We start from the raw sequence: 13,550 nt of genomic DNA, 5'->3' as shown, positions 1-13,550 counted from the left end.
ATGCTTTCAGTTTTTCACCATTGAGAATGATGTTTGCTGTGGGTTTGTCATTTGCAGACTTTATTATGTAGATGTAGGTTCCCTCTATGCCCACTTTCTGGAGAGTTATTATCATAAATGGGTGTTGAATTTTGTCAATAGCTTTTTCTGCATCTATTTAGATGATCATATGGTTCTTATTCTTTAATTTGTTAATATGGTGTATCACACTGATTGTTTTGCATATGTTGAAGAATCCTTGTATTCCTGGGACAAATCCCACTTGATGATGTTGTATGATCCTTTTAATGTGTTGTTGGATTCAGTTTGCTAGTATTTTGTTGAGGATATTTGCTTCTATGTTCATCAGGGATATTGGTCTGTAATTTTTTTGTGTGATATATTTGCTTTTCGTAACAGGGTGATGGTGGCCTTGTAGAGAACGAGTTTGGGAGTATTCATTCCTCCATCTGCAAGTTTTTGGAAGAATTTGAGAAGGATAGGTATTAGCTCTTCTCTAAATGTTTGCTAGAATTCACCTGTGAAACCTTCTGGTCCTGGACTTTTGTTTGTTGGAAGATTTTTAATTACAGTTTCAATTTCATTACTTATGATTGGTCTGTTTATATTTCTAAATCTTCTTTGTTCAGTCTTGGAATGTTGTACCTTTCCAAGAATTTGTCCATTTCTACCAGGTTGTGCATTTTATTGGCATATAGTTGCTTGTAGTAGTTTCTTTTGATCCTTTGTATTTCTGTGAAGTCAGTTGTAATTTCTCCTTTTTCATTTCTAATTTTATCGATTTGAGTCCTCTCCGTTTTCTTTCTTGATGAGTCTGGCTAAAGGTTTATCAATTTTGTTTTTCTTCTCAAAGAACCAACTTTCAGTTTTATTGATCTTTGCTATTGTTTTCTTCGCTTCTATCTCATTTATTTCTGCTCTGATCTTTATTGTTTCTTTCCCTTTACTAAATTTGTGTTTTCTTTCTTCTTTCTCTAGTTGCTTTACGTGTATTGTTAGACATGGTGTATGGTTTTTGAGATTTTTCTTGAGGTGCTATTGTATTGCTGTATTGCTTCCCTCTTAGAACGGCTCTTGCTGCATCCCATAGGTTTTGGGTCACAATATTTTTATTATTATTTGTTTCTATGTATTTTTAAATTTCCTCTTTGATTTCTTCAGTGATCTCTTGGTTATTTAGCAGTGCACTGTTTAACCTCCATTTGTTTGTGTTTTTTATAGTTTTTTTCCTGTAATTGATTTCTAATTCCATAGCATGTGGTCCGCAAAGATGCTTGATATGATTTCAAATTTCTTATATTTTCTGAGGCTTGATTTGTGACCCAAGATGTGATCTGTCCTGGAGAATGTTTTGTATGCATTTGAGAGGAAAGTGTATTCTTCCGCTTTCCGGTGCTATGTCCTATGACTATCAATTAAATCTGTCTGGTTTATTTCATCATTTATTTGTTTTAATAAATTTATTTATTTATTTATTTTTTGGCTGCATTGCTGCGTGTGGGCTTTCTCTAGTTGTGGCAAGTTGGGGCTACTCTTCATTGCGGTACACAGGCTCTAGGTGGCTTCTCTTGTTGCAGAGCACAGGCTCTAGGCACACATACTTCAGTAGTTGTGGCACATAGTCTCAGTAGTTGTGTCTCGTGGGCTCTAGAGTGGAGGCTCAGTAGTTGTGGCGCACAAGCTTAGTTGCTCCGTGGCATGTGGGATCTTCCCAGACCAGGGCTCAAACCTGTGGATTCTTAACCACTGTGCCACGAGGGAAGTCTCTATTGTGTCATTTAAAGCTTGTGTTTCCTTATTTATTTACCATCTAGATGATCTGTCCATTGGTGTAATGAGGTATTAAAGTCCCCCACTATTATTGCGTTAGTGTTGATTTCCCCTTTTATGGTTGTTAGCATTTGCCTTATGTATTGAGGTGTTCCTATTTTCGGTGCATATACATTTATAACTGTTATATCTTCTTCTGAGATTGATGCCTTGATCATTACATAGTGTCCTTCCTTATCTCTTGTAACAGATTTTATTTTAAAGTGTACTTTATCTGATATGAGTATTGTTACTCCAGCTTTCTTTTGATTTCCATTTTCATGAAATATCTTTTTACATCCCTTTACTTTCAGTCTTATGTGCCCCTAGGTCTGAAGTGGGTCTCTTGTAGACAGCATATATATGGGCCTTGTTCTTGTATCCATTCAGCTAGTCTGTGTCTTTTGGTTGGAGCATTTAATCTATTTACATTCAGGGTAATTATCAATATGTATGTTCCTATTACCATTTTCTTAATTGTTTTGGGTTTGTTTTTGTAGGTCTTTTCCTTCTGCTGTGTTTCCCACTTAGAGAAGTTCCTTTAGCATTTTTTGTAAAGCTGGTTTGTTGGTGCTGAATTCTCTTAGCTTTTGCTTCTCTGTGAAGCTTTTGATCTTTCTGTTGTATATGAATGAGATCCTTGCTGGGTAATCTTTGTTGTAGGTTTTTCCCTTTCAACACTTTAAATATACCCTGCCACTCCTTCTGGCTTGCAGAGTTTCTGCTGAAAGATCGGCTGATAACCTTATGGGGATATCCCTTATTTGTTATTTTTTTGCTTTTCCCTTGCTGCTTTTAATATTTTTTCTTTGAATTTAATTTTTGTTAGTTTGATTACTATATGTCTTGGTGTGGTTCTCCTTGGGTTTATCCTGTATGGGACTCTCTGCTCTTCTTGGACTTGGGTGGCTATTTCCTTTCCCAGGTTAGGGAATTTTTCAACTATGACTTCTTCAAATATTTTTTCATGCCCTTTCTCTTTCTCTTCTTCTGGGACCCCTATAATTTGAATGTTGATGTTTTATGTTGTCCCACATGTCTCTGAGGCTGTCCTCAATTCTTTTCATTTTTTTCTCTTTATTCTGTTCTTCAGCAGTTATTTCGCCAATGTATCTTCTGGCTCACTTATTCGTTCTGCCTCTGTTTTTCTACTATTGATTCCTTCTAGTGTACTTTTCATTTCAGTTATTGTGTTGTTCATCTCTGTTTTTTTGTTATTTAGTTCTTCTAGATCTTTGTCAACATTTCTTATATTTTGTCAATCCGTGCCTGCATTCTATTTCCAAGATTTTGGATCATCTTTACTATCATTACTCTGAATTCTTTTTCAGGTAGCTTGTTTATTTCCTCTTCATTTATTTGGTCTTTTGGGTTTTTACCTTGCTCCTTCATCTGTAACATATGTTTTTGTCATCTCATTTTCTTTGATGGGTGGGGCTGTGTTCCTGTCTTACTGGTTGTTTGGCCTGAGGCTTCCAGCACTGGAGTTTACCGGCAGTTGGGTAGAACCAGGTCTTGGTGCTGAGATGGTGACTTCCAAGAGACCTCACTTGATTAATATTCCCTGGGGTCTGAGGTTCTTTGTTAGTCCAGTGGTTTGGACTTGGTGCTCCCACCACAGGATCTCAGGCTTGACCCCCAGCTTCTGAACCACGATCTCACAAGCCACAGGGCACAGGCAAAAAAAAAAAAGAAGCATAACATAACAAAGAATAAAAAATAATAAGTAAAAAATATATTAGAAAAATATATATAAATGAAACAACAGCAAGGTAAAACAGAACCACAATAGAAAAAAAGAAGCCAGAAAACGTCTTGGCTGTGGGGGTGGGGCTTAGGCAGGGGAGGGGCCTAGACTCAGGACACTCACAGTTGGAAAATGCCCTGGGGGTGGCACTGGGGCAGGGAGGGGTTTAGTCTGGGGGGGCGGCAGGCCTAGGCTCAGGACCCCAAAAATGCCCTGGGGGTGTTGGGTGGTAGATTTTAGGCTCTGTTTGCCAGAGGGGCCTCAGAGTGTGAGGATCAGGACCAGTACCCAAGCAGGCTCCATAGGGCCCAATTGGGCAGGGGAAACAGTGGCCACATTCCCTTCCAATCCTCTGACCTCCCAAGGTTTTCTCCCCATCCTTGTTGATTCCCTCATGGTGAGTGGGCCCCTCCGAGTGTAGAGACCCCTCCCCTTCCCGAGCCACCCCTCAGGGTAGTGGTCCCATTCCTCCTCCACTTCTCCTTCCCCCTTGCTCTCCCCTATGTCCTACCTGGTCACTTGGGGGTTCCTCGTGTTCTCTTAGGTGTCTGAGGTCCCCAACCAGTGCCTGGTATGTGCCCTAGTGGTGAGGAGATGCAAACTCCTCATACTCCTACTCTGCCATCTTAACTGCACCCCCAGAAAATTTTAGTTTTATTGAAGTTCAATTGATCAATTATTTCTTTCATGGATTGTGCCTTTGCTGTTGTATTTATAAAGTCATCACCAAATCCAACGTCACCTACATTTTCTTCTATGTTATCTTCTAGGAGTTTTATAGTTCAGCATTTTACATTTAGATCCATTTTTGTGAAAGAAAAAAAGCTTGAGTGAGCTTTCAAAAATTTAAAGCATACCTAGTCACTTTCATGTTTAAAACCCTCCAATGACTTCCACTTGTGTTTAGAACTGAACCAAAGATTTTACCATGGTCTATAATTTCTACCTAACTTAACCACTTTCCATGACTCCAAAGTGTCATGGGACTTCCTCGTGCCTCTTGACATGTGGAATTCATTCATAAAATACATTAAAGTAGGATTACTTAATTAAGAATCTACAGCCAACAAATAAGATTGAGCAGCAATCAAATGAGTATTATAGAGGAATGTGAATGGAAGGAATTCCAGGGTAATTGCCACAAACAACTTCTTTCAGTCTGTGTTTAACGTTTAATAAATGGGTGGGTCAGCAAGGCTGAAAGAATCAGAAGCTAAATCAATTGGCAAGTGCCCAAAACAGAAAGAAAAGCTTGAATTGGCTCTTTAAAAAAAATATCCTGAGGTTGAACACTTCAAAAATCTAGAATTAGTTTGTATGAGTAAGGGATCATTTTAATTGAGGTACAATATACTGCAAATTGAGTTTTTAAAACTGGTACAGTGTTACAGAAGGACAAATCATTTTCAATAATTTAAATGTGTTTGAACCAATAAATATATTCAAAATTTTAATTTTCCCAGAGTCATGTCTGATTTTTAAATTTCCAGGAATATGTGTATTCCTTACTGTAAGCTCTATATGTCACCTCATTCTTAAATCTCCACTTATTTGTCATTTAAGACATTGTTTTGCCGAGTTACACATCAGCTACAGTTGATTGAATTTAAAGAGTTGTTTTCCATTACTATTAATAGTGCTGCTCCTCACCAAGGATCCTTAAGATATCCTAAGTTGTTATCCTGAAAACAGGTGTGCTTTCCACTACAACTAATAAAAATGCATTATGTCATGAGAGGAAATAAATGATTTTTAGATGCTTTTAAATAAAATATCAATAATGAAAGCAAGGGAGGGTGGGAGGGAGGGAGACGCAAGAGGGAAGAGATATGGGGACATAAGTATATGTATAACTGATTCACTTTGTTATGAAGCAGAAACTAACACACCATTGTAAAGCAATTATACTCCAATAAAGATGTAAAAAATAAATAATAAATAATGAAAGCAAGAATCCCAGCTTCTGTTTTGCAACTCATTAAGACACTTAAATGAATGCTATGGCAGTAATATTTCTCAATATTATGATCATTTTGCCCCTTCAGGAATGGATTCCAAGACATTAAACTCTACTTTTAATAAATAGTATTATAGTAATGTTACAGCACAGCTTATGTCTGTTTAAAATAAATTCATCCTTGAATTACTAGAAATAATGTATGCTTCTTTTCTAGGCTAACGTAAGTACAACTTTATTATTCCTTAAATCCAATAATACTGTGTACTTAATATTATATATGTAAAACAGTACCTATTTGAACATTTTTACTGAGTGCCTACTTGATAATGGTAACGTTATTTATATCTTATTGGGAAGATATGTTTTGTAGTTCAGAAAAACAATTTATGCATTACATTTCAAGCAGATCTGCTGGCAGCTAGTGGTATATATTATATATGCTTCAAAAAGATAACTGCCTTTTTAAAATACCAAGGCCAACAAGGTCTTACTGGGATTAAAATTGCTTATAAGCAAAATTTTAAAAAATATTTATCTGCCATATTGGTGAGGTCAAACAGAATGTACATAAGAATGGATGTCTGAAATGTTCTGTTGTTGTGTAATGCCCTCTGACAACTTCTGTCCAGTCCTTATGCTCCTACATTGCAATGATTCATCTGTCTGGTATCCTTATTATATTAACAGAATATTGAGGTATGGTCATACCTTCCTTTTTTTTTATTTTTAATTTTTTTTTTTGCTGTACGCGGGCCTCTTACTGTTGTGGCCCCTCGCATTGTGGAGCACAGGTTCCGTACGCGCAGGCTCAGTGGCCATGGCTCACGGGCCCAGCCGCTCCATGGCATGTGGGATCTTCCCGGACCGGGGCACGAACCCGTGTCCCCTGCATCGGCAGGCGGACTCCCAACCACTGCAACACCAGGGAAGCCTCATACCTTCATTTTTATATCTTACCATTTATCACTAGATCTGACAATTAGATACAGAAATAAATTTTCTTAAAATTATTTTAAAATTCCCCCTCAAAATATATTGTTGTATTTCATTCGCCACAGTGCCTGATGTCTGAAACCAGTTATTTTGCAAGTATCAACACTAGGTCATGACCTTAATTATTCAGAAATATACCAGATGACTTTGGGCATCTAAGCTTTTTTAATATTCAAGAATCCCCTATTTAACTTAGGTACCAGAGATCTAAGCATTAGCTGTCCTAAGAGGCTCTTTAGAAATGAAAGGAAGCTGGAAGGTCGCTGAGACATACACCCCAGGTCCAGTTAATTATTTTAACCATTTTGCCATTAGCAAAAAATTTTGAACTGGCATATTTCATTAGCCTGGAATGGGAGCAGAGTTATGGGACATTACCTCAGGGTTCAGTCTTCTAATACTGTTTACTTCTAGGATCAATGCCTTCTTATTAATTTGCTGATTAATGGTGTTAAGAATTGGTTCAAATAGAATTTTAGATGTCTTCTAATGGCTCATTAACTAAATTTGAAAAGCCATACTCTTTTAACTCTGAAAATGAAAATTCTAATTCTTTTTGAGACTTCAGTCAGATACACTCTTATGCAGGGGAAAAAATCTTTCCTCTTCATGCCTTCAGTGGTTGACACAATTTCTGGGGCCATTTGTCAATATCCACGTGGTATGACTTGGTATGAAGTATGATTGATTTAGAATTCTAGCTTATAACAGAAGTTTTCAAGTTCTATTAGTTCAGACTTCTCATGTGCATAAAGAAAATATATTTTCTTTTTTTTTTATAATTGCCCAATTTTTCTCAGAAACCCATTTGAAAGATAGTTTTCAACGTCATGCGCTGCATGATACAATCATTTAAATCATCTGCTAGGAATCTTTTGGATAAGTGATCACACTTTCAATTTATTTTCCACCTCTCCCTGCTGCTATGCAAGGTTGTTTTTGATAGCAGTTTGGGGTACAAATGTTTTATTTTTATATGATCTTCTGGCTTCTTTCTGATTTCTGCTTTAGCTAGGCCAGTGGAGTCTATTCCTAGGACTGCTATCATGAGGGTACCATCTCATGTCTGGGCACTCAATGTTGGAGTTTGTGCTCCAGATATTTGCTCCCAGTGTAAAACCCCCGCACACCTCGGCCTTGGTCTCAACCTTAGGCTCCCAGCCATCTGTTAATCTTGTCAGAACTTCTGCTTCCTTTACTACTGAGGCATGCAACAAACTCTGGGTCTCTTGCTTGCTGTATACAAGCCTCGGGAAACACTATTTCAGGTTCATCTCTCTTGCCAACTCCAATTGTAAAGATTCATGTTGGCTGTGATGGCATGTGGCGATTCTTCTAGGTATATAAATGGGACTAGCTAAACCACCCATACATTTCAGACTCCCTCATAATTGTCTGACCATTTCTATCACTCTTTTCTTTCCCCCTGGGTTTCTTCTTTAGAGGAGGAAAACGAGGACATCTGTTGAAAGCTGCCTCTTACCTTTATTTTACTTTTTCCCCTGGTCACAGAGGGACATGCCTTCCTTTTCCTGTATAGCAGATCCTCATTTATCCCACTCCTTAATGTATAGAAGAAAATCTCCTATGATCTATCTTGCCATGCTTGGCTCTTGATATATCGATGAGAGCTTAAAGAATTTCACTGCCTACACTTCCCTAATGAGCTTAGGGGTGGAAGGCTGCAAGGAAATGGAAATTGAATAGGAAATGAACACACATTGTTCATGTTTTAAAACATTATCATTGTTACTTCTAGATCAATGGTTATGACTCCTGGTGAAATCACCAGGTGGGGAGCAGTTGGTGGGGAGGCTAAAACATACTTATGCTTAGACCAGCCACAGAAAATTAAATCAGAATATCATATATTGATCAGCCTCATGCTGATAAAGTTTAAGTGAATTGCTCAGTGTCAGTAATAAGTCTCACCCAGGAGGATGCTCTTCCTTCCTCCTACACTTCCAAGCAGACCACGGTGCTAAACCAGGTATTTCTATTCTTAGATATGCAAACCAAATTTATAGTTTACTTAATGTTTATAGGACAGTGTATTACAGTATATGTATATTTCACATAAAACCTACAAAGAAAAAAATGATTTACTTCTTTATCACTTACAACATTATGGTGGAGTTTTGTCACAATAGTTGTACTATCCGGGGAGGGTTCTTTAAGGAAAATGTCCTATGTCCTCATTATACAAAGAGCTAATCCCTATTGCTTACCAGCGCTTGTGGAGAACTTCTTTCCCTAATCACATCAGTGCTGCCTTTTGCCTTTCCCGCCACCCCATCCCAACTCCTCAAAAGGATTGTTTCCACGTTCATATTTTCTCTGGAGTCACTTTCAAGGATAACTGATGTTCTAATGATCTTTCAATCTGTGGGGGGGAAATAGAGCAATTGAGCAGAGATGTGCAATGTAATGTTTTACTAGTAACGGAGATCCCTACATCCTGTATCAAAACTTGAAAGTAAAGGAAACACAACCATGTAACTGACAACTTTCAATCACTTCTAAAGGATAAGTGATGTCTGAGGACCTTTCTAGATTTAAGATCCCAAGTATTTTTAAGTCTCCTTTCTTCTGTTTCCTGATTCATATTTTCTCTCCCCTACCTCCTCTCTCTTTATATTCCTCTTCCCTTTCTTCTCCTCCCTCTTCCTTTTTCTCTCTCTTTCTCTTTTCTTCCTTTCTCCCTCTTCCTCTCTTCTTTTCCAAATAAAAAAGCTTTACAGCTCTTTGTTTCTTTGCAACAGAATGATAAATCTGGCAAAATGACACTTCTGTTGTTGTCAAAAAACAAGGAGCAGGCTGTCCACCCTTTTCCTCCAATCCACCCTGTTTTAAAGGGGTTCACCTGCCTGTGGGAAACAAAAAAGAAAGTCAGGAATTCCTGAGAAGAAGCATGGTATATTCATTCCCAGTTGCTTTCTTCATCTTCCTCATTTTAACCATTACTCCATTGCACATTCTGTCTATAGAAAACAAATATTCCAAGTCACTGGATTTCATGAATCATTGTAGAAAAATTACTCTGGGATATGAGATGGTTCAACTGAATGTCATTGGATTTCTAACTTAGGAGAAGAAAGCAACTATCAGTGTCTTTGTCATCAGAGAGGGTACACTCTGAGTGAAGTGGAATGCAGGTATCAGCTGGGGGTATCACCCCATTTAGTCTCTGGACACCCTTGCTCTAAATCTGTTGGGTTAGCAGCTACTAATAATACTAACACCCACTTTCACATGCAAATCTCTTGTATTTCTTTTTCCTGTTTCTCTGGGAGTTATTCTAGAATGGTATCTGAAGGCTTTTAAAGTTGAGGAGTAAAAGAGTGCAAAGCATTTCATCACTGGCTACTGCTGAGAGAAGTGTCTGTGGCCATTTGAAAAGGGCGGCCAGGGACTTGTGTCATCAAAGCATTTGCTCAGGTTCTGGAGAGTGAGTGCACTGATCAAAAACTTTACACCCAAAGGTTCCTTTGTCTTTCTGTTTTCCATTTCTAGCCTGGATGCGTAAATACCACTGAAGTGGACATTAAGAAGTCATCCAGAATGAGAAATCCACACAAAACACGAAAGGTAAAATTGACGTTTGTTAGGCTGATCTTGGTAATGTGTTGGACTGTTTAGAGGATGTCAAACACACAAAAAAACCTTTTATTCCATTTCATGAGTACCTTGTAGTATCTTCCCTGCTTTTCCTTGTTGCTTGGCTGGAAGACAATCTGGAAGTTCAAGCCCTGGACTTCTGTCAGTTCCTCTGTCCCCAGGAAATAGCCCCCATCCTGATTCTCAAGTGTGACAAGGTCCCAAAGTGTGTGTGTGTGGGGGGGGGGGGGATGGCTGTGAAAGGAAAAGGATGCTGAGAGAAGAGCCATTAACAAAAAAATGTATCTCTTTCAGTGCCCAGGAAATGAGGAAAAGTAGGTAGAGATTATCTGAGAAAAAGTGGTACTCATGAGAGAAGAGCCTTGTTAGAGAAAACTATGAAGAAAAAAAAAGACACCATCATAAAGATGTTTAATTATAGATATCGTATGAGGACCATGTCTTAACATCAGAATTTAATTTATAGTAACACAACTATAGAATAGTGGTTATAGGTTCAAGATCTCTTATGTGAGGAAGTATGTAACAAAAACAAAGTGCTCTTCTGAATTCAATGACATTTAATATAATTGTTTGAAAACACATAGCAGAAGTATCTACATTTTTTAAAGTAACACATACATGTAGAAGACATTTTTATTTATTCCATAAAAAATGGTTGATGCACGTAAGAATGTCTGGCCTATAGCAATCACTCTGAGGACACAGCCGAAGGTCAGTGCCACTAGATCAAAGCATCCCACAAACTTCAAGACCTTCGCTTCCGTAGCTTTTTTCTTATGCAGCATTTTCCAGGATATGTGCCCCAGCAAGTACTAAACATTTTTTTGTAGTCTTATTTCTTGTCTTCTTCTTCCATCCCTAGAAACATAGCATTATGTTCAAAGGCCCCAAAACAGTCCAAGTACTTTTTCTTTCTTGTAAGACAGTTTATCTTGATGTTAGGATAAAGAAGCTACAGGAAAAGTGCCATAAAATCCATTCAGATGAGGTGCTCAAAAGCTTTTGCCCCTAGCATATCACTGAGAAAAGAGACAAAGCCAGACCAAAGCAAGCCTATTGGCCCCTCTCTCTTATGATCAGCCCTACTCCGTTCCTCTCATCCTCTGCTCACAGCATGGCCTGAGTGTACCGGGACGAGCTTTGTGAAACGAAATTCAAAAATCTATCAGCTCTCCCAAAGTACATTAAGCCACTTCTCTCCACTTTCTGACTTTTGAATTCAGAATACATTACTTTGTGTCGTTTCCCCCAACAGACACCAAGTAAGCTATGCCCTGATTCATAAGGAAAAGTATATGGATTGATGAGATAGAACTTAAAGAATAATAAAGTAATTGTTTACACTCTCCCTTTAGCACTTAGTGAAGATGTCTTACCAGTGCATCATATTGCATCATTTTTTTGAAAATTTGGGAAGAATTAGTTTGCAGTGTTAATCGCTGTTTATACATGAAAATATTGGTATTTATTTCCATATGCAAAATGTGGAAATTTAAATTTTAATGTGTTATAAAATGGGATAAATTAGTCATATCTTAGAGCAGCACAAAAGTGTTTTAAATAAGACGTACAATAAACTTGCAAGCAAAGAGAAACTCTGCTCAAAATAGATAAAAGAGTGGAATAGTCTAAAACCTTGGGAGTAGGCCAGGGCAGAGTTAGCCCCGGATATTACTGGACACAGGGACTCAGACACAGGCAGAGCTCTCTCTCTCATTCTTCTCTAGTCTCCTTTCTCTGCCCTCCGTCTGCACTGGCTTCCTCCACATGGCATCAGATATCGTCACAATCATTCTCCAGTTGAGCTGAGAATCCAAAGGAAAGAGAAATATTCCCTCCCTCGTCACCAGTTAGAAAAATCCCAGAAATTCCATTCCACATAGAAAGTCATAAAAGCTTCCTGCACTCTTTAGTTCTTATTTTAAAGTCCCCTCCCCTTGACCAAAAAAAAAAAAAAAAAAGTAGGAGAGAATTTTCTTAGATCTCTTCTGAAATGTAAAGTGAAATCACATATGAACAGATTTAAGTAGAAGTCAAATCTGTTTCATTTAATGAATAACCTATTCAATATTCATTTAGACGATACTACATATGAAAAGTGCTCATCCAGGCACCCTGGGGAATAAAAGCTGTGTTAATAAAGTAAAAGCATCTTGGTTTAGTAATTATCTTTGCTATTAAAATGCAAAATGGATCCCAATTAGTTAATTTGATTTTCCTCTATCTGCAAATATTAAGACACTGAGAAAATTTTATCTTTCTCTCTAGCCTTACCCACCCTGTGCCAAGATTTCTAATACATTTAATTTTTCTAAAATATGCAAATCCTTTTACATTGCAAATGATCCTCATAACTTGTCAGTTAAAATAGGATCAATTTTCTTACCTCCTTTACACGTAAATTAAGCCCTGAAAATAAAATTACATTATTCATGACTATTTTCACTCTAGCCAAGAATCAAAGTTAAAAGCTATCACTGGTCCCCAGAAAATGAAGCTATCTGGGTCCAGCTATCACTGGTCCCTGAATCATGAAATGGAGAATTCATGATGTTTACTTACATGTAACGTTAAAAAGGAAACTTCTCAGAGCCAGTGGCCAGGCTGCTGGAAGACTACTTGAAACAACACTGCCCAACGGCCTGGGTCTTATATAGAACTTCATGAAGACGATATGAAATGCATGCATATTGAAATAATAATAGAAATGTAGAGCTAGAAGATAATTTATGGACCATTTTACTTCTATGACACCATAAATTGTGTTTTTTTCTAGAAATTTTCTAGAATTTTTCTATAAAGCTTGACCTCTCCTGTTGCGGAGCGCAGGCTCCGGACGCGCAGGCTCAGCGGCCATGGCTCACGGGCCTAGCCGCTCCGCGACATGTGGGATCTTCCCGGACTGGGGCACGAACCCATGTCGCCTGCATCGGCAGGAGGACTCTCAACCACTGCACCACCAGAGAAGCCCTAGAAATCTTTTAAATTATTTTAAATCTTAACCAAAAAACTTACTGTTAGGACTGTCAGCTATCTTGTCTTAAAAGCATTGTTTTACATGAACTAGAGATTCTTATTAAAGAACTTTAATTAAACCAATGTAAGCAAGAATGGAAAGACCACACCTTAGAATCGTTTTTATTTTCTTTACCAAAAATTAGCGTGAGACAACTGAAAAAATACATTGGATAGTACGATTGTTTCATTATTAGTGATCTTTCACTTGCCTAATTTTTTTGGGTTTTTTTGCGGTACGCGGGCCTCTCACTGCTGTGGCCTCTCCTGTCGCGGAGCATAGGCTCTGGACGCGCAGGCTCAGCGGCCATGGCTCACAGGCCCAGCCGCTCTACGGGCATGTGGGATCCTCCGGACCGGGACACAAACCCGTGTCCCCTGCCTTGACAGGCAGACTCTCAACCA

General features: G+C 38.2%; 1 pseudogene across 1 annotated transcript in view; it reads left to right on the top strand.

The window, feature by feature from the left end:
• The window catches only part of LOC309825667 (regulator of G-protein signaling 7-like), a 100,670-nt pseudogene that overhangs the window by 50,994 nt on the left and 36,126 nt on the right, over window positions 1–13,550 (top strand). Inside the window, exon 4 of the transcript in view lies at window positions 10,023–10,097. The product of the transcript in view is annotated as a regulator of G-protein signaling 7-like (transcript). The remainder of the gene's footprint in view (window positions 1–10,022; window positions 10,098–13,550) is intronic.

This window comes from Grampus griseus, assembly GCF_964374135.1.
Source record: "Grampus griseus genome assembly, chromosome: 8".
NCBI classification, from domain to species: domain Eukaryota; kingdom Metazoa; phylum Chordata; class Mammalia; order Artiodactyla; family Delphinidae; genus Grampus; species Grampus griseus.
This window is presented reverse-complemented; position numbering and strand designations above follow the sequence as displayed.